This window comes from Pseudophryne corroboree, chromosome 7, assembly GCF_028390025.1.
Source record: "Pseudophryne corroboree isolate aPseCor3 chromosome 7, aPseCor3.hap2, whole genome shotgun sequence".
NCBI classification, from domain to species: domain Eukaryota; kingdom Metazoa; phylum Chordata; class Amphibia; order Anura; family Myobatrachidae; genus Pseudophryne; species Pseudophryne corroboree.
The window spans coordinates 48,836,371-48,861,415 of record NC_086450.1 but is presented as its reverse complement, the minus strand read 5'-3'; the positions used below and the strand labels follow the sequence as shown (position 1 = coordinate 48,861,415).

At 46.9% G+C, this 25,045-nt stretch overlaps 1 long non-coding RNA gene across 3 annotated transcripts in view; it reads right to left on the bottom strand.

Annotated features, from left to right (window-relative positions):
* The window catches only part of LOC134944523 (uncharacterized), a 61,996-nt gene that overhangs the window by 27,804 nt on the left and 9,147 nt on the right, over positions 1-25,045 (bottom strand). For all 3 annotated transcript variants that reach the window (XR_010181889.1, XR_010181890.1, XR_010181891.1), the window contains one exon: positions 9,343-9,531. This is a non-coding gene — a long non-coding RNA (uncharacterized LOC134944523). The remainder of the gene's footprint in view (positions 1-9,342; positions 9,532-25,045) is intronic.

The following is a 25,045-nucleotide window of genomic DNA, read 5'->3' as shown; positions in this document are numbered from 1 at the left end:
CAGCAGCAGCCTAAACTGGGTAAGCCCCATGGAAAGTTTGTGCCTGGGTGGGGGTGGAGCTACATGCATGAACTGGAAGCTGCCAGTGCCTGCAGCTGCAATGTATCAGGAGCGGGGGGCATCGCTGGGAGATCGACTGTCAGTGCCGCTGGAGTTTCTGACAGTAGCATCAAGGAAGGAGGGGTTTGGCTGCTACTTACTGTGGCATCAAGGTAGGGTGTGTGTGGCTTCTATTAGCTGTATATGCGCGGGGGGGGGAGGGGGTAGAGAGACTATGCCCAAAGGATTCCGCAGGCAGGTAGAGAACAGACAGGCAGGCGGGCCTAGACATAGTCGGAGGCGTGGCCTAATTACGGGCCCCCGTGGCCACGCCCCCATAGATAATAAAAAATCATGGGAATGGTGGGGGGATTCATTAGCTGCCGCAGGTATAAGCTAGGGGAGTAGTTAGTGTCAGTGAGCCCTGGGAAGTGGGGTAGCCAATCCGTCCCCGCCCACTGCCCAATCACATCAGCCTCAGTGACAGGGGCGTGCTTTTATATGGACTGAAAGCACGCCCCTGTCACAGAGGCACTTCTAGAGGTGCCGCTTACAGTACTTTTTCCAATGGGCTTTTACTGCCCGATGTTTGGCCCCACCCCCCATTTTCGGCTCTTCCATATTGACAGCAGGAGGCACCGACAGCGGTGCCTCCGAACCATTTAAAACTTTTTTAACATGATAAAAATGATTTAAATAATATGAAGCTAAAGCAGATACTTATGACACAGAATTTAATTTAATTTAATAATTAATCATAAATGACAGAGCAGGCACTGCCTCCCCTACCTCCCCTGACTGCACGTCCCTGATGAACACATGACAGTAGGGAGATGAACACATGACAGTTGGGAGATGAACACATGACAGTTGGGAGATGAACACATGACTGTTAGAAGATGAACACGACAGTTAGGAGATGATTGCACTGGAGGCTGGAGCACTATTTTTCAAATGCAGCGAGTTTTAACACTTGTTGATAAATAGTCCCCTTATTTGGATTTCTGTCCATGCAATCATCACAGCCTAAATAACCGATGTGAAACCATTTTCCCTTGTGTCTGTAAGAAATATGTTTTATTAGACAAGGTCATTAAGTCATTGGCCATCTTTTCTCATTTTCTGATTATCCCGAACACATCTGCGATAGCTATTCATTTGTCCATAGTGGAGAATCCTTGCCAACACAGCCTCGGATCCACCATTTCTATCTGTGTGCCTTTTCCTTTATCTGGCGCTTCCTATAAAATGTACCAGCATAGTATCGCTTTTATATTCATCAATTTTTAATGTTGTCATGTTCCCACATATGATTCATCTTATTAAAATGTACCATATTTTATGCTGATACAAAAGATATTTAAAAAAAACTAATTTAATTTAATATTCTTGTTATAACACTGTCATGCCTCTAGATGGCACTGCTGGTCAACTTTGAACGCAAACACCTATCCTCTATATTGGAATAGACAGACAGATAACAGACAGACAGACAGACAGACAGACAGACAGACAGACAGACAGACAGACAGACAGACAGACAGACAGACAGACAGACAGACAGATAGATAGATAGATAGATAGATAGATAGATAGATAGATAGATAGATAGATAGAAGCTTAATTGGTACTTTGAGGTCTATGTACAAAGCATTGGAGAGATATAAAGTGGACAGAGATAACGTATCAGCCAATCGGGTGTACTACGATTGGCCAGCGTTCGGGATCCCAGGGCACAGCATACCGGCGCTGGGATCCCGACCGCCGGAATGCCGGCAGCGGGGCGAGCGCAAAATAGCCTCTTGCGGGCTTGCTGTGCTCGACACACTGCGGGCACGGTGGCGCGCTATTCGCTCCACGCTATTTATTCTCCCTCCAGGGGTGTCGTGGACACCCCAAGAGGGAGATTAGTTGTCAGTATACCGGCTGTCGGTATACCGGCTGTTGGGATCCCGGCGCTGGTATGCTGAGCGACGGGATCCCAACAGCCGGTATATTGAGTGCCTCCCAGCCAATCAGCTCCTAACTGTCATTTTTCAAACACAGCCTGTAACATGGCACCTAGAAGCTGATTAGCTGGTACTTTATCTCTCCCAACTTTATCTCTCTCCAATGTGTGATACCCCCCTCTGTTTTTTTTTTTTTTTTTTGGGGGGGGGGGTTATATAGACAAATTCAGATATAAATACAATTTACAGTATATGCTATGTCTAATTTGTTTCGTAATCTTAATTGCAGAATTTGAACATATAGGTGGTCATTCCGAGTTGTTCGCTCGGTAAATTTCTTCGCATCGCAGCGATTTTCCGCATAGTGCGCATGCGCAATGTCCGCACTGCGACTGCGCCAAGTAAATTTGCTATGCAGTTAGGAATTTTACTCATGGTTTTTTCTTCGTTCTGGTGATCTTAATGTGATTGACAGGAAGTGGGTGTTTCTGGGCGGAAACTGGCCGTTTTATGGGTGTGTGTGAAAAAAACGCTACCGTTTCTGGGAAAAACACGGGAGTGGCTGGAGAAACGGAGGAGTGTCTGGGCGAACGCTGGGTGTGTTTGTGACGTCAAACCAGGAACGACAAGCACTGAACTGATCGCACTGGCAGAGTAAGTCTCGAGCTACTCAGAAACTGCACAGAGATGTCTTATCGCAATATTGCGAATCTTTCGTTCGCAATTTTAAGAAGCTAAGATTCACTCCCAGTAGGCGGCGGCTTAGCGTGTGCAAAGCTGCTAAAAGCAGCTTGCGAGCGAACAACTCGGAATGACCCCCATTGTTTCTGCAACGTAATATCACATTTTGTCAGAATGTCCTCATTAATGTTTGGCAGATAGACGGCTTATGTATGCTGTTTGCTCAAACACTCTAGGTCCGTATTTGGCTTATTTGCATTGTTAATTTCCTTGTTATAGAACCCAACTGCCCGAAGGGCTCAGATTATTTTGCTGCCTGTGCACGTTTATATTCACCACATACACTGCAAATCCATGAACTGCCCTGTGACTTTCCTATTCCAATAAATGCAGCATGAAAGGCCGGTTCTACAGTATGCGCCTCCGTGTCCCTAATGCTACAGGAAAGTGAATGAATTCTGCAGAGCATCTCAGTGGAAAGGGGACGAGTGTGGGCTATGTGTATGAATGAGACAAGCGTTCACGTTGCAGGATGAGAGTATTTCAGCTAATACTCTTACTCTATTTCAATGAATACTCTTTGGACATTTCGGGCGTAATTTGTTCAGGAAACCACAGTTCTGGGTGCATTTTACCCAGTTAAATAAAAACCGTCAAACACACAAAAGAAACATGTCATTAAAACACTAAGGGGCCTATTTATCACTTGGATGCGGATGTGAGGTGATAAAATCGCCCATATTCGCACTGCGATAATCGATTACATCGCACGGATGTATCAATTATCGCATGCAGGGATAGAGCTTGCGAGCATGCTCTGTCCCAGCGATGACACTCCGCAGCATCATCGAGGTAATTCTCGGGAAAAATATCCCGATGTCCTGCTGCGAATGCGCCACCACTGCCGATATCGCCGCTACTGCCGCCGGCGACCCCTCGTCATGACTACCCCCCGCGCACGCGCTCCGCGGACCAGGGGGCAGAGAAAGCTGGGCAAAAGCTGCAGATCGCAGTGCTGCCCTGTGATTTCGCCAGCCTGCAGTGTTTTTTTTTTTTTTAGTAAATTTGGCCACTTCGCATTTCCCATTATAAGTATGGGAAATGCAATGTGGGTTACTAAAAAAATTACAATGAAAGGGTTTGGAGCAGTTTTTCATTAAAATTGCTCCAAACGCCCTTTAATACATTGGAGTGATACTAAAATAATGTGAAAAGGGGGTGAAAACACCCTTTTTCACATTATTCTAGTACAAATAATGTTAATAAATAGGCCTCTATTGTCCCATCACTCTCACAATTTAATAAATGATAATTAATGATATAATTCATGACGTAATTAGGCTAAATCGCACAAATGCGTGCTCCTAAAGTGGTAACAGGGGGCGTTTTAAAGTGACGTTTTCACTCTATACACTAGGCACATTTGTAATATACAGGATATTCAATCGCACAAAATTATTGATTTTCAGTTTTTTTTAAATCCTGGCTGTACAGTAGCTGTGCACCTATAAGTGTACAAGGCAGAGAAAAGTCATACCTAAGTGTATAGAAAGTCTCTGCGCTTCCACGCGTTTTGCACTTTCAATCACGACCTTTACTGTGTTGTGATCAGTTTATCTGAAAAGGTCGTCTTTCAGCTCCGTATGTCTGGTACACGTATTTAGACATGTGTCAATATTCACCTAGCGTTTTTGTGCCATATAGTGCGAGACGTTTGGCTCGACTTTAACACTACATCCTGGGTAGCGATTCATACTTTTACCCTCATTTACCGTGTACACCAGATTAGTGCTTTTGTCACAAAAGAACTGGTGTAAAAATGCAGATTAGGCACAACGATGCGTGGCACGGGGAATATCGAGGGTCGCTCGTATCGGAATTCTGCCTTCTGACATTTCATCCAGTTGGACACAGAAGCTACATGAAATGCCAGTAGTCAGTGCACCCCTGCATTGCCACCAACCCTTTGGGGATAATGTATCTTTGGGGGGTCTGTTTATGACAGGAACAAAATCCAGTGAGTTGGCGGTATTTTCGCCAGAGATAGGGCTACTCCCTATTTACCAAGTGCTGAAGCTGGAAAAAGCTATAGTTCTGAAAAAATGTTTCATTAAATAAAGCATTTTTTTTTATTCAAACTTATTTTAAAATTATGTTTTTTTTTCTTCTATTTTGTAACTTTTTCGCTTGTTAATTTAATTTTCCTTATATTTTTTAAAGTGCATAATTTGCACTGGATTCTCATTATTGGAGGTTAACCTCCCACAGCTGCCCCAGGCAAGATATTAATGATAAATAGCAGCGATGGAAACTTTTGTATTGATGCAATGAGGTGATAGAAAATCTCTCCACTCAACACATATGTAATGGGCCCTACACACTGGTCGAGAATACTGAAAGAAATGAACGATCTCGTTCATTAATGAACGAGATACCGTTCATATCTTTCAGTGTGGAGGCACCAGCGACGAACGATGCCTGGCCCCGCGCCCGTTCATCGCTGGTGCCCCGTCGCTTGTGCATGTAGGCCAATATGGACGATCTTTTCCATATTTGCCTGCACTGCTATGGAGCCGGGTGACGGGGGGAGTGAAGAAACTTCACTCTCCTCGTCACCTCCCCCCGCCGCCGGGTCGCCCGTCGGTCGTATCCGCCGTCAGGCAGCTTGGCGGTGGATCGCGCAATGTGTAGGGCCCTTAAGAGAAACTGGGAATTCTGATTTTCGCTGCTAACCTACAAGTTGTTTACCACCGACTTAGAGGTATATTATCTAATGCGTGGGTTTTTAAAAGTGGAGATATTGCCCGTAGCAACCAGATTTTGCGTATCATTTATATAGCACAGAAGATAATACCTAGAATCTGATTGGTTGCTATAGGCAACATCTCCACTTCAAAAACCCGCACTTCAGTAAATATGGAGTATAAGCACTGGTGTATTTATAATGGGTGCAGCGTGTGTGGTGCACACGGGCCCCCGGGGGTCCAAGGGGGCCCACACCGCACATCCTGCACCCATTAATTGAAATACTTACCCTCCGGAGGCCCGCGGCACAGTAGCAGCACTGCCAAAATCACTGGGAAAATGGTGTGGCGCCATTTTCCCGGTGATTCGCACATGCGCAGTAAGAAATTCCTGGGAAAATGGCCGCCACTCCATTTTCCCAGAGATCTGCGCATGCGTTGTAGACTCTGGGACAACGCTAGGGTCCCCTAGGGACTCTAGTGCCCAGAGTCTACACAGCACTGCCAGCTAGAGAGGAACGGGCCGGAACCTGCACACAGGCCTCCTACTCTCTAGAAACGCCCCTGGGTATAAGTACTTATGGTGCCCATACACTCGTGAGATAATCGGTGCTAACCTTCAATTTCGACAGCATCTGTGAGAGAAATCGAAGGAGTGTATGCACATTTTAGGTACCTTTCGACGCGATGCGCAAGCTCGCCAGTCGAATCTCGCGTCTCAAGATTGTATGTGCTGCACTTAATATTTATCGACTCGCAGTGCGATCGCATGTGTTTTTAAAAACACATGCTATATATCGCACTGCGATGTGCGATGGGCACCCGCCGGGAACGGAGGGAGGCCGCTCCCAGGGGTTAAAGTGGGCCGGAACGGGGCGGAACTGCGTTCCGGCACTTGTAATTGGAGGCGGAACGCAGTTCCGCCGCCATCCCGCCCACCTTTTCTAAGTAGTTAGCCTATCTACAGCACTAACAGCAGCTGCAGCACTATTACTGTCTGTCTGTCACCGTTCTGCCACGCCCCCCCGCCCACAAACAATGTGTACTGACTGAGCACTGCAGCGAGTCACTGACTTGGCTGGGGTCCACCACCCGTCACCGTCTTACTGGCTGACAAAGTGCCCGACTCCACCCTCCTCTCTCTGCTTACTCTGCTGCTGCGGGCGCTGATAGCAGCTGTAAGCAGTTAGGATAGTCTCATAATAAGCAGAGAGAAGGGGGCGGAGTCGGGCACTTCGGCAGCCAGTAATACGGTGGGGGGCGGATGGAATCGGTCCCTTCGGCAGCCAGTAATGCGGGGGGAGGCGGAGTCAGGCACGTCGGTGGCCAGTAATGCAGGGGGCGGAGTAATACAGGGGGCGGAGTCGGGCGGCTTTATTAAAATCTGTCGTGAGCCTGTCACGGCTCACGGACCGCCAGCCAATGAGAAGCTGCCAAGTGGCAGCTTCTCATTAGCTGGTGGTCCGGGAGCTGTGAATGGCGCACAAACGGCGCCAGATTCAAAGTGCCTTGCTTCTCTTCAATGGCAGCTGGTCCGTGAGCCAGTACTGTTCCATAGTCTCCTAGGCAGTGCCGTTTCTTGCGGCGGGCGAGCTGTGCAACCGCACGGGGCGTCCGCCGCGGCACTTTGCTGGTCCCTGTTTCCCCCTTCTCCTCCTCCCGAGTACTCCTGCTCGGGGGGCGGAGTTTCGCGGAATGACATGAAACTCCGCCCCCCAAGCAGGAGTACTCGGGAGGAGGAGGGGGAGCCAAGCTGGAAGGAGAAGGGGGCCGGCGCGATGAAGAAGAGGTGGCCCGACCAGAAGAGCGGGAAGATCCTCTTCATATGTAAGTTGTCCCTTCCTTCCCCCCTCCCTCTCCCTTCCTTCCCCCCCACTTGACACTTGCCTGCCACACTGTACAAAATGGGGACACTTGCCTGCCACACTGTACAAAATGGGGACACTTGCCTGCCACACTGTGTAAATTGGGGACACTTGCCTGCCGTACTCTGTAAAATGGGGACTCTTGCCTGCCGTAATGTGTAAAATGGGGACACGTGCCTGCCGTAATGTGTAAAATGGGGACACTTGCTGGCCGTACTGTGTAAAATGGGGACACGTGCCTGCCGTAATGTGTAAAATGGGGACACGTGCCTGCCGTACTGTGTAAAATGGGGACACTTGCCTGCCGTAATGTGTAAAATGGGGACTCTTGTCTGCCGTAATGTGTAAAATGGGGACACGTGCCTGCCGTAATGTGTAAAATGGGGACACGTGCTGGCCGTACTGTGTAAAATGGGGACACGTGCCTGCCGTACTGTGTAAAATGGGGACACGTGCCTGCCGTACTGTGTAAAATGGGGACACTTGCCTGCCGTAATGTGTAAAATGGGGACTCTTGCCTGCCGTAATGTGTAAAATGGGGACACGTGCCTGCCGTAATGTGTAAAATGGGGACACGTGCCTGCCGTACTGTGTAAAATGGGGACACGTGCCTGTCGTACTGTGTAAAATGGGGACACTTGCCTGCCGTACTGTGTAAAATGGAGACTCTTGCCTGCCATACTGTTTAAAATGGGGACTCTTGCCTGCCGTACTGTGTAAAATGGGACTTTTTTTTCTTCCTGTGGTGGCCGTGATGAGATCAGATGAGTCCACGCCCATTTTAATGAGGTCACACCCATTTTAATGAGGCCACACACCCTTGTCGGGAGCACGCGCGCCGAAGGCGCGCGCTAAGCAGGAGAGGTCATGGGCGAGGTGAGTTCCCCCACTTCTCCAGGACCACTTTAAGCCCTGCCTGCTCCCACTCGGCGGTGACGTGCCCATCACGTGATTACCATGCGATCTATCGCATGATCGCATGGTAATCACTTTGGCAGTTCAGGTGCGATTTCATCATACCTGAACTGCCGGTGCGATGCCACGTGATGTCGCGTTGCAGGGCATCTCAGTCAACTTTATAAGCCTTGGAGAGAGATAAAGTTGACTGAGATAACGTACCAACCAACCAGATCATAACTGTTATTTTTCAAACATGGCAGTTAGGAGCCGATTGGCTGGAAATTTATCCTCGTCCACTTTATCTCTGTCCAAGGCTCAGTACATAGACCCCTATACCCCTTACACACTGCAGGTAACTATAGGAGTTATAGAGAAGTGGGTTGAGCAGAACAATACACTGGGTACTTGTATAGGTTGAGTATCCCATATCCAAATATTCCGAAATACAGAATTTTTTGAGTGAGAGTGAGATAGTGAAACCTTTGTTTTTTGATGGCTCAATGTACACAAACTTTGTTTAATCCACAAAGTTATATAAAATATTGGCTAAAATGACCTTCAGGCTGTGTGTATAAGGTGTATATGTAACATAAATGCATTCTGTGCTTAGATTTAGGTCCCATCACCATGATATCTCATTATGGTATGCAATTATTCCAAAATTCGGAATAATCCAATATCCAAAATACTTCTGGTCCCAAGCATTTTGGATAAGGGATACTCAACCTGTATATGTAAGTGTTTCTACCAGTAATTTCACAAGTGAACGCCATATGTGAGCAAATTGGTCTAGCTTCGTTAGTAGCCATTTTCATCCACTTTAAGGGTCTGATTCAGATGTCGACGCAGCCAGCCGCGATGTTGAACACAAATGATACTTTTTGCCTCCCATGGACCTTTATTTGAAATAAGAAAATCATACCTCCTCTATACCTGTCATATTTATATCTTCATTGAACTTTATAATCATTTTATCCTTGTAGTTTTTATGTATTAAACTTTTTTCTGTGTGCAATAAATATTGTATATATATATATATATATATATACACACAGCAAGCAGGTGCGGCACTCAGGAAAAATGACAAGCTCAACAAAGTTGTATATCAACGTTTCGGTGTATTACCGTCTTCAGGATATAAAGTACAAACAAACAAAGTCTTACCTTAAATTGCTACCTCACCCAGTGAACAGCAGGCAGTGTCTGACGCGTTTCCACGGCCGCCGCCGGACCGGAAGCGGGGCGCAGCTCACGTCAGAATCACCCACAACAGCATGTCCGCACTTCAGCTGTGCGGCGCATGCTCGTGACATCACCATCACCATAACAACCATAATGTACACAACAACATCACTGGAAGAGAGAATGACATAGCGTGTGATATAATCATATATGCAAAATATATCCTTGCTTAAATTAGGTGCATCGGGCAATGATTATTCAATGATGTTCCACATATTATACCAGAGCAAGCATATTCTTGAGATTTTAGAGATTTTATATGAACATGGACCATGTGATTGTTTCATTAAGTCCACGGGGACTGACTGTCTCCAACTTATGTATCCATTCTGTTTCACGTTTAAGTAGAAGTCGATTGCGATCACCACCTCTACGTAAGGGGGGGATGTGATCGATCATTCTATACTTTAAACTTGCTATGCTGTGTTTATTGGTTAGGAAGTGTCGGGCAACAGGTTGTTCGCTCTTACCACTATTAATGGCAGCTCTAATTGCCGACCTATGTGCCGACATTCTCTCTTTAAATTTGCATTGGGTCTTCCCGATGTAAGAGAGTCCGCAAGGACAAATGATCTGATAGACCACATATGTGCTATTACAGGTGAGATGGTGTCTGATTTGGTATATCCTACCTGAATGTGGATGTGAGAATTTATCACCCGGAATCATAAAGCTACATGTAGCACATGTACATCTGAAACAACCCCATTTTTTATTAGCTAAAAAGTGAGTGGCTTTATTGGGATCACTGATATCAGTACGAACAAGTAGGTCCCTGAGATTTTTTTCACGGGTATAACATGGCATTATCGACTGTTGTCCCAAGTGGAGGGACTTATCTGTTTGTATGATTGGCCATCTGTTCTTAGTGATTTTTTTGATATCAGTGGATAAATCATTATATCTGCTAACAAACGGGAATCTATCAGATGATATCCTCTTAGCCTTTTTCTGTAATAGAGTGGACCTGTCAAGTTTAAGAACCTTGTCTTTAATGTTACATAAACTCCTAAAATCATAACCGCGTTCCACAAATTTCTGTACCACTTCATCAAGTTGCCTACACGCCTCATCTGGATCAGAATTTATTCTGCGTGTCCTTATCATCTGGGAATAAGGTAAACCTAATTTAAGTTCACGAGGGTGGTTACTGTTAATGTGTAAAATAGTGTTGCGGTCTGTAGGTTTGTTAAATACAGATGTGTTCAATCCTTCTGGAGTTACTGTAATCTGAACATCCAGAAAGTGGATCTGAGATTGACTCATCTCCACTGTAAGTTTGACTGGGCAGTCAGAATCATTATGTAGGTTAATAAATGATCTGAACATATCTTCAGTACCCTGCCAAATTAAAAACAGGTCACCTATATACCTCATATAACAGATAACATTAGAGCAAATTTCTTGATTAGAGAAAAACAAATCCTGTTCAATATCAAACATGTAGCAATTTGAGTATGCTGGGGCTACTAAAGACCCCATAGCACACCCAAGTCTCTGTATGTAATAGTCCCCATCAAATAAAAAATAATTTCTGGTCAAAATAAACTCTAACAGCTGTAACAAGAATTCAACAAAGGCAGGTGTTAATTGATCATTATTTGTCAGGATCTTTTTAACCGCAGAGATCCCAATATTATGGGGGATGATAGTATAGAGGCTAGTGACATCTGCCGTCACTAGCCAAACCCCACATGGTAGTGGGCCAACTGTGGATAATAATATACTGTGCATGTTATATATATATATATATATATATATATATATATATATATATATATACAGTCAGTATACAGTATACAGTATACAGTCAGGTCCATAAATATTGGGACATCGACACAATTCTCATGTTTTGGGATCTATACACCACCACAATGGATTTGATATGAAACAAACAATATGTGCTTTAACTGCAGACTTTCCGCTTTAATTTGAGGGTATTTACATCCAAATCAGGTGAACGGTGTAGGAATTACAACAGTTTCTATATGTACCTCACACTTTTTAAGGGACCAAAAGTAATGGGACAGCCGACTCAAAAGCTATTTCATGGACAGGAGTGGGCTATTCCCTCGTTATTTCATCATCAATTAAGCAGGTAAAAGGTCTGGAGTAGATTCCAGGTGTGACATTTGCGTTTGGAATCTGTTGCTGTCGACTCTCAATATAATATCCAAAGAGCTGCCACTATCAGTGAAGCAAGCCATCATTAGGCTAAAAAATCAAAACAAACCCATCAGATAACAAAAACATTAGGCGTGGCCAAATCAACTGTTTGGAACATTCTTAAAAAGAAAGAACGCACCGGAGAGCTCAGCAACACCAAAAGACCCGGAAGACCACGGAAAACAACTGTGGTGGATGACAGAAGAATTATTTCCCTGGTGAAGAAAAACCCCTTTACAACAGTTGCCCAGATCAATTACACTCTCCAGGAGGTAGGTGTATATGTGTCAAAGTCAACAATCAAGAGAAGACTTCACAAGAGTGAATATAGAGGGTTCACCACAAGATGTAAACCATTGGTGAGCCACAAAAACATGACAGATGAGACAAAGATCAACTTATACCAGAGTGATGGGAAGAGTATGGAGAAGGAAAGGAACTGCTCATGATCCAAAACATACCACCTCATCAGTGAAGCATGGTGGTGGTAGTGTCACGGCGTGGGCATGTGTGGCTGCCAATGGAACTGGTTCCCTTGTATTTATTGATAATGTGACTGCTGACAAAAGCAGCAGGATTAATTCTGAAGTGTTTCGGGCAATATTATCTGCTCATATTCAGTCAAATGCTTCAGAACTCATTGGACAGCGCTTCACAGTGCAGATGGACAATGACCCGAAGCATACTGCGAAAGCAACCAAAGAGTTTTTTAAGGCAAATAAGTGGATTGTTATGCAATGGCCAAGTCAATCACCTGACCTGGATCCGATTGAGCATGCATTTCACTTGATGAAGACAAAACTGAAGGGAAAATGGCATGCCCCAAGAACAAGCAGGAACTGAAGACATTTCAAAGTTCGATTTAGGATTGTTTAGTTTGTCCCATTACTTTTGGACCCTTAAAAAGTGGGAGGCACATAAAGAAACTGTTGTAATTCCTACACCGTTCACATGATTTGGATGTAAATACCCTCAAATTAAAGCGGAAAGTCTGCAGTTAAAGCACATCTTATTTGTTTAATTTCAAATCCATTGTGGTGGTGTATAGAGCCCAAAATATGAGAATTGTGTCGATGTCCCGATATTTATGGACCTGACTATATATATACACTGCTCAAAAAAATATAGGGAACACTAAAATAACACATCCTAGATCTGAATGAATGAAATATTCTTATTAAATACTTTGTTCTTTACATAGTTGAATGTGCTGACAACAAAATCACACAAAAATTATCAATGGAAATCAAATTTATTAACCCATGGAGGTCTGGATTTGGAGTCACCCTCAAAATGAAAGTGAAAAAACACACTACAGGCTGATCCAACTTTGATGTAATGTCCTTAAAACAAGTCAAAATGAGGCTCAGTAGTGTGTGTGGCCTCCACGTGCCTGTATGACCTCCCTACAACCCACACAAGTGGCTCAGGTAGTGCAGCTCATCCAGGATGGCACATCAATGCGAGCTGTAGCAAGAAGGTTTGCTGTGTCTGTCAGCGTAGTGTCCAGAGCATGGAGGCGCTACCAGGAGACAGGCCAGTACATCAGGAGACGTGGAGGAGGCCGGAGGAGGGCAACAACCCAGCAGAAGGACCCCTACCTCCACCTTTGTGCAAGGAGGAACAGGAAGGCACTGCCAGAGCCCTGCAAAATGACCTCCAGCAAGCCACAAATGTGCATGTGTCTACTCAAACTATCAGAAACAGACTCCATGAGGGTGGTATGAGGGCCCGACGTCCACAGGTGGGGGTTGTGCTTACAGCCCAACACCGTGCAGGACGTTTGGCATTTGCCAGAGAACACCAAGATTGGCAAATTCGCCACTGGCGCCCTGTGCGCTTCACTGATGAAAGCAGGTTCTCACTGAGCACATGTGACAGACGTGACAGAGTCTGGAGACGCCAAGGAGAATGTTCTGCTGCCTGCAACATCCTCCAGCATGACCGGTTTGGCAGTGGGTCAGTAATGGTGTGGGGTGGCATTTCTTTGGGGGGCCGCACAGCCCTCCATGTGTTCGCCAGAGGTAGCCTGACTGCCATTAGGTACCAAGATGAGATCCTCAGACCCCTTGTGAGACCATATGCTGGTGCGGTTGGCCCTGGGTTCCTCCTAATGCAAGACAATGCTAGACCTCATGTGGCTGGAGTGTGTCAGCAGTTCCTGCAAGACGAAGGCATTGATGCTATGGACTGGCCCGCCCGTTCCCCAGACCTGAATCTAATTGAGCACATCTGGGACATCATGTCTCGCTCCATCCACTAACGCCACGTTGCACCACAGACTGTCCAGGAGTTGGCGGATGCTTTAGTCCAGGTCTGGGAGGAGATCCCTCAGGAGACCATCCGCCACCTCATCAGGAGCATGCCCAGGCGTTGTAGGGAGGTCATACAGGCACGTGGAGGCCACACACACTACTGAGCCTCATTTTGACTTGTTTTAAGGACATTACATCAAAGTTGGATCAGCCTGTAGTGTGTTTTTCCACTTTCATTTTGAGGGTGACTCCATGGGTTAATAAATTTAATTTCCGTTGATAATTTTTGTGTGATTTTGTTGTCAGCACATTCAACTATGTAAAGAACAAAGTATTTAATAAGAATATTTCATTCATTCAGATCTAGGATGTGTTATTTTAGTGTTCCCTTTATTTTTTTGAGCAGTGTGTATATATATATATATATATATATATATATATACTAGGTGCTTCATCGCGCCCTACGGGCGCTCTTCACACCGTCGGAAGGGGCTACGCCCCCTTAACCCCTGCACGCCTTTCTGGGGTTCAATATATGGAGTATTACCTGCATTCCTAGTTTTGTTAGTGTTTGAATATTGCACAATGATAGGGCGTCCGATGGTGAAGGGGGCGTAGTCCCTTGCAACAGGAAGGGGTTTGGGGAGTGGGGACCGCGGATGGGGGAGGGGGTATGAAGGCGCTGTGGGTGGGGTAGGAGCAGGGGTGTCGCAGGTGGGGGATGGCAGCTGCAGGGCTGTTGCGGATGGAGGAGGGGTTCCGAAGGCGCTGCAGATGGGGAAGGGGTGGGTGCGGGTGTGCAGTGGATGGGGGAGGTGTCCAGGGGGCACGGTGGGTGGGGGAGGGGTGGATGCAGGGGTAACGTGGGTTGGGGAGTGGCGGGTGCGGTGCTGTTGCGAATGGTGTAGGCGATGCGGATTGGGAAGGGCCTGCTGCGTGGGTGGGGTAGGGGATCCAAAGGTGCAGCGGGCGGGGGAGAGCCAGATGCGGGGTGTGGCGGATGGGGGAGGGGCTGCTGCAGATGGGGGAGGGGTTTGGAAGACACTGCGGGTGGGTTAGGGGGTCCGAAGGCGCAGTGGGTGGGGGTGCCACGGGTGGTGGAGGGGCAGGTGCGGGGGTTTGCGGGGGATGGGGAGGGGTCCAGGGGCGCTGCAGGTGGTGGAGGGGCAGATATCAGTGCACATAGTCTCTGTGGTAGTTAGTGAGGGTTGGTGATGGTGTGAGAGGGGTGAAGGCCAGTACACAGACAGGCAGTTAGAGAGCAGGATGAGGGTGACAGGGCATAGTGACGGGGAGTACTTAGTAGAGATGAGCGCCTGAAATTTTTCGGGTTTTGTGTTTTGGTTTTGGGTTCGGTTCCGCGGCCGTGTTTTGGGTTCGAACGCGTTTTGGCAAAACCTCACCGAATTATTTTTGTCGGATTCGGGTGTGTTTTGGATTCGGGTGTTTTTTTCCAAAAACACTAAAAAACAGCTTAAATCATAGAATTTGGGGGTCATTTTGATCCCAAAGTATTATTAACCTCAAAAACCATAATTTACACTCATTTTCAGTCTATTCTGAATACCTCACACCTCACAATATTATTTTTAGTCCTAAAATTTGCACCGAGGTCGCTGTGTGAGTAAGATAAGCGACCCTAGTGGCCGACACAAACACCGGGCCCATCTAGGAGTGGCACTGCAGTGTCACGCAGGATGTCCCTTCCAAAAAACCCTCCCCAAACAGCACATGACGCAAAGAAAAAAAGAGGCGCAATGAGGTAGCTGTGTGAGTAAGATTAGCGACCCTAGTGGCCGACACAAACACCGGGCCCATCTAGGAGTGGCACTGCAGTGTCACGCAGGATGGCCCTTCCAAAAAACCCTCCCCAAACAGCACATGACGCAAAGAAAAAAAGAGGCGCAATGAGGTAGCTGTGTGAGTAAGATTAGCGACCCTAGTGGCCGACACAAACACCGGGCCCATCTAGGAGTGGCACTGCAGTGTCACGCAGGATGGCCCTTCCAAAAAACCCTCCCCAAACAGCACATGACGCAAAGAAAAAAAGAGGCGCAATGAGGTAGCTGACTGTGTGAGTAAGATTAGCGACCCTAGTGGCCGACACAAACACCGGGCCCATCTAGGAGTGGCACTGCAGTGTCACGCAGGATGTCCCTTCCAAAAAACCCTCCCCAAACAGCACATGACGCAAAGAAAAAAAGAGGCGCAATGAGGTAGCTGTGTGAGTAAGATTAGCGACCCTAGTGGCCGACACAAACACCGGGCCCATCTAGGAGTGGCACTGCAGTGTCACGCAGGATGTCCCTTCCAAAAAACCCTCCCCAATCAGCACATGATGCAAAGAAAAAGAAAAGAAAAAAGAGGTGCAAGATGGAATTATCCTTGGGCCCTCCCACCCACCCTTATGTTGTATAAACAAAACAGGACATGCACACTTTAACCAACCCATCATTTCAGTGACAGGGTCTGCCACACGACTGTGACTGATATGACGGGTTGGTTTGGACCCCCCCCAAAAAAGAAGCAATTAATCTCTCCTTGCACAAACTGGCTCTACAGAGGCAAGATGTCCACCTCATCTTCACCCTCCGATATATCACCGTGTACATCCCCCTCCTCACAGATTATCAATTCGTCCCCACTGGAATCCACCATCTCAGCTCCCTGTGTACTTTGTGGAGGCAATTGCTGCTGGTCAATGTCTCCGCGGAGGAATTGATTATAATTCATTTTAATGAACATCATCTTCTCCACATTTTCTGGATGTAACCTCGTACGCCGATTGCTGACAAGGTGAGCGGCGGCACTAAACACTCTTTCGGAGTACACACTTGTGGGAGGGCAACTTAGGTAGAATAAAGCCAGTTTGTGCAAGGGCCTCCAAATTGCCTCTTTTTCCTGCCAGTATAAGTACGGACTGTGTGACGTGCCTACTTGGATGCGGTCACTCATATAATCCTCCACCATTCTATCAATGTTGAGAGAATCATATGCAGTGACAGTAGACGACATGTCCGTAATCGTTGTCAGGTCCTTCAGTCCGGACCAGATGTCAGCATCAGCAGTCGCTCCAGACTGCCCTGCATCACCGCCAGCGGGTGGGCTCGGAATTCTGAGCCTTTTCCTCGCACCCCCAGTTGCGGGAGAATGTGAAGGAGGAGATGTTGACAGGTCGCGTTCCGCTTGACTTGACAATTTTGTCACCAGCAGGTCTTTCAACCCCAGCAGACCTGTGTCTGCCGGAAAGAGAGATCCAAGGTAGGCTTTAAATCTAGGATCGAGCACGGTGGCCAAAATGTAGTGCTCTGATTTCAACAGATTGACCACCCGTGAATCCTTGTTAAGCGAATTAAGGGCTGCATCCACAAGTCCCACATGCCTAGCGGAATCGCTCCCTTTTAGCTCCTTCTTCAATGCCTCCAGCTTCTTCTGCAAAAGCCTGATGAGGGGAAAGACCTGACTCAGGCTGGCAGTGTCTGAACTGACTTCACGTGTGGCAAGTTCAAAGGGCATCAGAACCTTGCACAACGTTGAAATCATTCTCCACTGCACTTGAGACAGGTGCATTCCATCTCCTATATCGTGCTCAATTGTATAGGCTTGAATGGCCTTTTGCTGCTCCTCCAACCTCTGAAGCATATAGAGGGTTGAATTCCACCTCGTTACCACTTCTTGCTTCAGATGATGGCAGGGCAGGTTCAGTAGTTTTTGGTGGTGCTCCAGTCTTCTGTACGTGGTGCCTGTACGCCGAAAGTGTCCCGCAATTTTTCTGGCCACCGACAGCATCTCTTGCACGCCCCTGTCGTTTTTTAAAAAATTCTGCACCACCAAATTCAAGGTATGTGCAAAACATGGGACGTGCTGGAATTTGCCCATATTTAATGCACACACAATATTGCTGGCGTTGTCCGATGCCACAAATCCACAGGAGAGTCCAATTGGGGTAAGCCATTCCGCGATGATCTTCCTCAGTTGCCGTAAGAGGTTTTCAGCTGTGTGCGTATTCTGGAAAGCGGTGATACAAAGCGTAGCCTGCCTAGGAAAGAGTTGGCGTTTGCGAGATGCTGCTACTGGTGCCGCCGCTGCTGTTCTTGCGGCGGGAGTCCATACATCTACCCAGTGGGCTGTCACAGTCATATAGTCCTGACCCTGCCCTGCTCCACTTGTCCACATGTCCGTGGTTAAGTGGACATTGGGTACAACTGCATTTTTTAGGACACTGGTGAGTCTTTTTCTGACGTCCGTGTACATTCTCGGTATCGCCTGCCTAGAGAAGTGGAACCTAGATGGTATTTGGTAACGGGGGCACACTGCCTCAATAAATTGTCTAGTTCCCTGTGAACTAACGGCGGATACCGGACGCACGTCTAACACCAACATAGTTGTCAAGGACTCAGTTATCCGCTTTGCAGTAGGATGACTGCTGTGATATTTCATCTTCCTCGCAAAGGACTGTTGAACAGTCAATTGCTTACTGGAAGTAGTACAAGTGGGCTTACGACTTCCCCTCTGGGATGACCATCGACTCCCAGCGGCAACAACAGCAGCGCCAGCAGCAGTAGGCGTTACACGCAAGGATGCATCGGAGGAATCCCAGGCAGGAGAGGACTCGTCAGACTTGCCAGTGACATGGCCTGCAGGACTATTGGCATTCCTGGGGAAGGAGGAAATTGACACTGAGGGAGTTGGTGGGGTGGTTTGCGTGAGCTTGGTTACAAGAGGAAGGGATTTACTGGTCAGTGGACTGCTTCCGCTGTCACCCAAAGTTTTTGAACTTGTCACTGACTTATTATGAATGCGCTGCAGGTGACGTATAAGGGAGGATGTTCCGAGGTGGTTAACGTCCTTACCCCTACTTATTACAGCTTGACAAAGGGAACACACGGCTTGACACCTGTTGTCCGCATTTCTGGTGAAATACCTCCACACCGAAGAGCTGATTTTTTTGGTATTTTCACCTGGCATGTCAACGGCCATATTCCTCCCACGGACAACAGGTGTCTCCCCGGGTGCCTGACTTAAACAAACCACCTCACCATCAGAATCCTTCTGGTCAATTTCCTCCCCAGCGCCAGCAACACCCATATCCTCCTCATCCTGGTGTACTTCAACACTGACATCTTCAATCTGACTATCAGGAACTGGACTGCGGGTGCTCCTTCCAGCACTTGCAGGGGGCATGCAAATAGTGGAAGGCGCATGCTCTTCACGTCCAGTGTTGGGAAGGTCAGGCATCGCAACCGACACAATTGGACTCTCCTTGTGGATTTGGGATTTCAAAGAACGCACAGTTCTTTGCGGTGCTTTTGCCAGCTTGAGTCTTTTCAGTTTTCTAGCGAGAGGCTGAGTGCTTCCATCCTCATGTGAAGCTGAACCACTAGCCATGAACATAGGCCAGGGCCTCAGCCGTTCCTTGCCACTCCGTGTGGTAAATGGCATATTGGCAAGTTTACGCTTCTCCTCCGACAATTTTATTTTAGGTTTTGGAGTCCTTTTTTTTCTGATATTTGGTGTTTTGGATTTGACATGCTCTGTACTATGACATTGGGCATCGGCCTTGGCAGACGACGTTGCTGGCATTTCATCGTCTCGGCCATGACTAGTGGCAGCAGCTTCAGCACGAGGTGGAAGTGGATCTTGATCTTTCCCTAATTTTGGAACCTCAACTTTTTTGTTCTCCATATTTTATAGGCAGAACTAAAAGGCACCTCAGGTAAACAATGGAGATGGATGGATTGGATACTAGTATACAATTATGGACGGACTGCCACGGTTAGGTGGTATAAAAAAACCACGGTTAGGTGGTATATATTGTAATACAATTATGGATGGACGGACTGCCTGCCGAGTGCCGACACAGAGGTAGCCACAGCCGTGAACTACCGCACTGTACACTGGTTGATAAAGAGATAGTAGTATACTCGTAACAACTAGTATGACTGACTATGACGGTATAAAGAATGAAAAAAAAACCACGGTTAGGTGGTATATATTATAATAATACAATTATGGATGGACGGACTGCCTGCCGAGTTCCGACACAGAGGTAGCCACAGCCGTGAACTACCGCACTGTACACTGGTTGATAAAGAGATAGTAGTATACTCGTAACAACTAGTATGACTGACTATGACGGTATAAAGAATGAAAAAAAAACCACGGTTAGGTGGTATATATTGTAATACAATTATGGATGGACGGACTGCCTGCCGAGTTCCGACACAGAGGTAGCCACAGCCGTGAACTACCGCACTGTACACTGGTTGATAAAGAGATAGTAGTATACTCGTAACAACTAGTATGACTGACTATGACGGTATAAAGAATGAAAAAAAAACCACGGTTAGGTGGTATATATTATAATACAATTATGGATGGACGGACTGCCTGCCGACTGCCGACACAGAGGTAGCCACAGCCGTGAACTACCGCACTGTACACTGGTTGATAAAGAGATAGTAGTATACTCGTAACAACTAGTATGACACTATGACGGTATAAAGAATGAAAAAAAAACCACGGTTAGGTGGTATATATTATAATAATACAATTATGGATGGACGGACTGCCTGCCGAGTTCCGACACAGAGGTAGCCACAGCCGTGAACTACCGCACTGTACACTGGTTGATAAAGAGATAGTAGTATACTCGTAACAACTAGTATGACTGACTATGACGGTATAAAGAATGAAAAAAAAACCACGGTTAGGTGGTATATATTGTAATACAATTATGGATGGACGGACTGCCTGCCGAGTTCCGACACAGAGGTAGCCACAGCCGTGAACTACCGCACTGTACACTGGTTGATAAAGAGATAGTAGTATACTCGTAACAACTAGTATGACTGACTATGACGGTATAAAGAATGAAAAAAAAACCACGGTTAGGTGGTATATATTGTAATACAATTATGGATGGACGGACTGCCTGCCGAGTTCCGACACAGAGGTAGCCACAGCCGTGAACTACCGCACTGTACACTGGTTGATAAAGAGATAGTAGTATACTCGTAACAACTAGTATGACTGACTATGACGGTATAAAGAATGAAAAAAAAACCACGGTTAGGTGGTATATATTATAATACAATTATGGATGGACGGACTGCCTGCCGACACAGAGGTAGCCACAGCCGTGAACTACCGCACTGTACACTGGTTGATAAAGAGATAGTAGTATACTCGTAACAACTAGTATGACACTATGACGGTATAAAGAATGAAAAAAAAACCACGGTTAGGTGGTATATATTATAATACAATTATGGATGGACGGACTGCCTGCCGACTGCCGACACAGAGGTAGCCACAGCCGTGAACTACCGCACTGTACACTGGTTGATAAAGAGATAGTAGTATACTCGTAACAACTAGTATGACACTATGACGGTATAAAGAATGAAAAAAAAACCACGGTTAGGTGGTATATATTATAATACAATTATGGATGGACGGACTGCCTGCCGAGTGCCGACACAGAGGTAGCCACAGCCGTGAACTACCGCACTGTACACTGGTTGATAAAGAGATAGTAGTATACTCGTAACAACTAGTATGACTGACTATGACGGTATAAAGAATGAAAAAAAAACCACGGTTAGGTGGTATATATTATAATACAATTATGGATGGACGGACTGCCTGCCGACTGCCGACACAGAGGTAGCCACAGCCGTGAACTACCGCACTGTACACTGGTTGATAAAGAGATAGTAGTATACTCGTAACAACTAGTATGACACTATGACGGTATAAAGAATGAAAAAAAAACCACGGTTAGGTGGTATATATTATAATACAATTATGGATGGACGGACTGCCTGCCGACTGCCGACACAGAGGTAGCCACAGCCGTGAACTACCGCACTGTACACTGGTTGATAAAGAGATAGTAGTATACTCGTAACAACTAGTATGACACTATGACGGTATAAAGAATGAAAAAAAAAACACGGTTAGGTGGTATATATTATAATAATACAATTATGGATGGACGGACTGCCTGCCGACTGCCGACACAGAGGTAGCCACAGCCGTGAACTACCGCACTGTACACTGGTTGATAAAGAGATAGTAGTATACTCGTAACAACTAGTATGACTATGACGACGGTATAAAGAAAGAAAAAAAAATACCACGGTTAGGTGGTATATAATTATACAATTATGGATGGACGGACTGCCTGCCGAGTGCCGACTGCCGACACAGAGGTAGCCACAGCCGTGAACTACCGCACTGTACTGTGTCTGCTGCTAATATAGACTGGTTGATAAAGAGATAGTATACAACAATATACTACTATACTGGTGGTCAGGCACTGGTCACCACTAGTCACACTGGCAGTGGCACTCCTGCAGCAAAAGTGTGCACTGTTTAATTTTAAATTAATATAATATTATGTACTCCTGGCTCCTGCTATAACAACCTGCAGTGCTCCCCAGTCTCCCCCACAATTATTATAAGCTTTTATACATTGATGTGCAGCACACTGGGCTGAGCTGAGTGCACACAGACTGAGTCACACTGTGTGACTGCTGTGTATCGTTTTTTTCAGGCAGAGAACGGATATAGCAGAGAACGGATATATTAAATAAAAGTTAACTTAACAACAACTGCACTGGTCACTGTGGTAAACTCTGTCTGCACAATCTCTCTCTCTCTCTTCTAATCTATTCTAATGGAGAGGACGCCAGCCACGTCCTCTCCCTATCAATCTCAATGCACGTGTGAAAATGGCGGCGACGCGCGGCTCCTTATATAGAATCCGAGTCTCGCGAGAATCCGACAGCGTCATGATGACGTTCGGGCGCGCTCGGGTTAACCGAGCAAGGCGGGAAGATCCGAGTCGCTCGGACCCGTGAAAAAAAAAGTGAAGTTCGTGCGGGTTCGGATTCAAAGAAACCGAACCCGCTCATCTCTAGTACTTAGCAGATATAGGGGTGGGCTACAGGTGTGATGTCACAGTGTGTGTACCTTTGCTCTCATGTGTGAGGTATGTGAGGTATGTGTGAGGTATGTGTGAGGTATGTGTGAGGTAAGGATGTGCGGGTCGTGGTGGCCACTAACCTCCAGGCTGCTGCTGTGAGATGGTGACTGCAGAGGGAGGGAGCTCAGACCCAGCAGCAATGGGTCGTGGTCAGCATTCCTTCCTGGCCCCGTTCCGCCGCACACTGTCCGCCCCGTCTGACGGGCGTCATTCCTCCATCCTGCATGGCAGCGTCAGCTGCTGTGATCGCGGAGCATAGGTAAGCGTCCGGAGCCCTGTGGGCGGGCAGGCATGGTGTTTCCCTGGAGAGGTGCGGCGCGCGTCCTTAGGCTGCAGACGGAGGGAGCTCCGGCCCAGCAGCAATGTTGATTAGTGCGTGTCCCGTCCTGGCGCTGTCCCGCTGCACATGCTCCGCACCGCTTGCCGCTGAGCATGGCAGCCCTTGTCTGTATGCTGCAGATGCTGATCTAGCGGTGCCTGAGCTAGCGCCCTCTCCCTGGGGTGTGGGTGTCAGGCGGCAGGTATGGTGTGTAGGTGGGAGAGGAGCTGCGGGCGGCGACTCGCTGCCTGCAAGTGCCCTCCATATCAGCGCTGTTCCCCTCCCTGCAGATAGTGTCAGTGGGCGTGGTGTACTTTTGCTACTGGTGGCCAGGGCCGGTGCTAGGGTGTTCGGCGCCCCCCCTGCAAACTATGAATTTTGCGCCCTCCCATATTCCTTTGTTGTGCATCGGGGAAAGTGGTGTGGTCTCACAACTAAGGGGCATGGCCACACAATAGTACCCCCATTTAAAATTACGCCACAATGTAGCACAATCTTATTCCTCTTATACGTAATGCCCCACCCGTAGTAGTAGCGTCCTTATACGTAATGCCCCACCCGTAGTAGTAGCGTCCATATACGTAATGCCCCCCCAATAGTAGTAGTGCCCTTATACATAATGCCCCCCCAGTAGTAATAGCAGTTATATGTAATGCTCCCCAACAGTAATAGTAGCGTCCTTATACATAATGCCCCCCCAGTAGTAGTAGCATCCTTATACATAATGGCCCCCAGTAGTAGTAGTAGCATCCTTATACATAATGCCCCCCCAGTAGTAGTAGCGTCCTAATACATAATGCCCCCCCAATAGTAGTAGTGTCCTTATACATAATGCCCCCCCAGTAGTAGTAGCAGTTATATGTAATGCCCCACAACAGTAATAGTAGCATCCTTATACGTAATGCCCCACCCGTAGTAGTAGCGTCCTTATACGTAATGCCCCCCAGTAGTAGTAGCAGTTATATGTAATGCCCCCCAACAGTAATAGTAGCGTCCTTATCCGTAATGCCACCCCTGTAGTAGTAGCATCCTTATACATAATGTGCCCCCAGTAGTAGTACCGTCCTTATACATAATGCCCCCCCAGTAGTAGTAGCATCCTTACATGTAATGCCCTCCCAGTAGTAGTAACACCGTCCTTATACATAATGCCCCCCAGAAGTAATAGAGTCCTTATACATAATGCCCCCCCCAGTAGTAGCGTCCTTATATGTAATGCCCCCCAGTATTAGTAACCTCCTTATACGTAATGCCCCCCCATAGTAGTAGCGTCCTTATACGTAATGCCCCCCCTATAGTAGTAGCGTCCTTATACGTAATGCCCCCCCATAGTAGTAGCGTCCTTATACGTAATGCCCCCCATAGTAGTAGCGTCCTTATACGTAATGCACCCCTATAGTAGTAGCGTCCTTATACGTAATGCCCCCCCTATAGTAGTAGCGTCCTTATATGTAATGCCCCCCCTATATTAGTAGCGTCCTTATACGTAATGCCCCCCCATAGTAGTAGCGTCCTTATACGTAATGCCCCCCCTATAGTAGTAGCGTCCTTATACGTAATGCCCCCCCATAGTAGTAGCGTCCTTATACGTAATGCCCCCCCATAGTAGTAGCGTCCTTATACGTAATGCACCCCTATAGTAGTAGCGTCCTTATACGTAATGCCCCCCCTATAGTAGTAGCGTCCTTATACGTAATGCCCCCCCATAGTAGTAGCGTCCTTATACGTAATGCCCCCCCATAGTAGTAGCGTCCTTATACGTAATGCCCCCCCTATAGTAGTAGCGTCCTTATACGTAATGCCCCCCCATAGTAGTAGCGTCCTTATACGTAATGCCCCCCCATAGTAGTAGCGTCCTTATACGTAATGCACCCCTATAGTAGTAGCGTCCTT